Raw genomic sequence first — 2,743 nt, forward strand, 5'->3', positions numbered from 1 at the left:
AGGTGTCAGGGCAGGGTATGGGTGAGGGCAGACCTCCCCTCCTGGTGGCACTTGCAGGGGTGCACTCTGTCTCCTCAGGGCACCAAAATGTGGGTCAGCTCCCACATGAAGGGCATGGTCTTCTAGGAATGACTGGACCAACAACTGAAATCAGTTATGGCCACCCACTGTACCCACAAGACCTGGATGCCGCACCATCTGACTGCATCCCAGCTGAAATTCTAATATTATAATAGCCTTAGTCTGTCTGTCCGTAATGTTTTATTTCTACTCTGATTGGCTGTTTTGGCAGCCAATCAGAGTGCTCTGCATAGACAGAGACACATGGCAGGGTGCCGCCATGACAGCAGGGACTGAGGGGCCTGAGCCGGGGGGCTGGCCTCACCCCTTCCCCCTGGCCCTGCTCCTTGGAGTCAGGGTGGCGCAGGGTGCTGGCTGTGCAGTGCTGGCCTCTCTCCCCCCACACAGTAGAGTGCCACCTTTACGGGGGACTGGGGCCCGCTCCAAGTACTACAAGGTCAGACACCTCCTTCTGGGGCCCAGGGTGGATGGGGGGGAGGTGGGCATGTGGTCGAGGCCAGGGCTTGATGGAGATGATGTGCTAGACATGTTCCCCACCAGGGTTTGAATTACACTTTGACTTTAGTGGGAATGTTCAAAAAAAATTAAACCAGTTCACCGAGTCTACCTAAGTGAAGGAGCAATCTAACTGGAGACCCCTCAAGTTATGATTTACAAATCTTACAGAGGGGCTGTCTCATCTCTTAAGGGTGGCCGGGGTGGGGGGGGGACCATACCCTGATTCTCGCACCCTGCTCCCTGCACCAGCTCTCTGGGCACAGCTGTCCCTGCGATGCCAGCACTGGACGGCTATCAGCAGCATCCTGGACAAGGGCACAGCTAGGGACTGGGAGCCATGTGGCATAGGCCTGCAAGGAGCCAGAGCTGGGGTTGAGCAGGAACAGGGAGCAGGTGCAGGCCCTGCTGCCATAGACAGCAGGGCCAGCAGCCCTGTGGGGAATCTCAGGGCTGAGCAAGGGACACAGCAGGCTGCAGCCCTTGGCAACACTCATCTGTGGCCAAGGAGCAGCCTTGGCTAGGGGACAGGACAAGCAGAGCCTGCCTGGGTCATGTCCAGGGATGCACATGGGGCCTGGTGTGCTCCTACAGATAGCACTGGCTTTTTTACGCTTCCTGTGCTGTGGGCCCCAAGGCACAAAATGGCTGAACACTTTTATAGCCTGCAGCTAAGGGGTTCCAGAAAGCAGCCCAGCTCTGGAAGAGGAGAAGTGGCCAGCCAGGAGCCCTGGGATCTGGCCAGCCCCCTAGTGGTCCCTGTGTTAATGTGCTTCAAGTAATCATGCCTAAATTTGATACTTACTTTATGCTTTGTACTTGCTTTATTCACCATTTTTAAGGCTCATTAAGGGTGTGCATGTGTAGATATGCACCCTTAATGCATCTTAAATCAGGTTAATGTGCATTAAATGCACATGTGTAGACACACCCTGTGTGTAACTAATATTAGTTGTTTTTTTAGTGCACTACTAGAAGGGACTGAGATAAGATAACTGAGGAAAGTGGCATAAGAACTTGAATAGAACAGAGAATGCTTTCCTTTTCATTTAAGATTCGTTGATTTATATTGTAAATAAATAGGTTCAGATTCTGATAGCCCTACATATATATGTTTTAACATACAGATGTTTTAAAATACTCTTAGTCTGGACATAAACATTCTTTTGACAAAGTTCTTTGGGGCAGGTTACTAATATTTATTAAGAATTATTATGAAATGAAACATAATTTTCATTTTATTACTTTTAATTTATGTACTTAACACTAATGGTTTCATCTATTTCATGTTTAATATTTTTCCTGTGATAAGCACTTGCTTATCAGTACCTCCTTGATTTCTTTAAGCTCTCCATGGATAATTCAGTTTCATATGCTGAATAACTTCATTGAGGTCACTGAGCATTGAAATAATCTTTTCAGTCCAATTGTGATTTTCTACCCTCAAGGGTGACAGTTGTTCCTATCCTGTCTCTGATTCTCAGGTAATGAATGTTCACAAAATATTTAATAATGAAAAATGACTAACACATTTTATTTGAATTAAACCTTTTTCATTTATAGCATTAATTTTACAGCGTTGAGAATTAGAACATCCATGGATCTTGTTCTCCATTCCCATATCTGGCACAATACCCCAAGATCATCCTATTTATATTTATATGTATATGTTTTCTTAAGTCTCACAAATTTTTATCTGGAGAGTGTGGGAGCCTTTGCTTTCCTTAGAATCTGTGGTGCATCTGGTTGCTACGTGGTCAATGTGGTAGCCAATTTTTCCATATCTCTTCTAGGATCAATGCTTTCCTCAGTCTCCCAAAAATTTCTGGGGAAGAAATACTCCAAAATCCTTAAAAAAGCCCTAAAAGGGACATCTGCAGGTTCTTCAGCAACACTAAACACCCTATGCTAGCAGATATCCACAAGCCCTAAGAACATAATTAAAAATGTATTGAAGTTGATGAAGTGAGCTTCAGCCCCTGAAACCTTGTGCTATATATGTACTTTGGTTAGTCTATAAGGTGCAAATCCAACCAGCCTTCCACTCAACTTCAGACTAACACAGATAACTATGCTATGGCTACTAAAGCAACCAAAATGCTGGCTTGCATCCATAGATGCTTCTCAAGCAAATCCTGGGACGTCATTCTCCCATTGTACTCGGCCT

Source organism: Crocodylus porosus, unplaced genomic scaffold (assembly GCF_001723895.1).
Source record: "Crocodylus porosus isolate Cpor-Errol unplaced genomic scaffold, CroPor_comp1, whole genome shotgun sequence".
NCBI classification, from domain to species: domain Eukaryota; kingdom Metazoa; phylum Chordata; order Crocodylia; family Crocodylidae; genus Crocodylus; species Crocodylus porosus.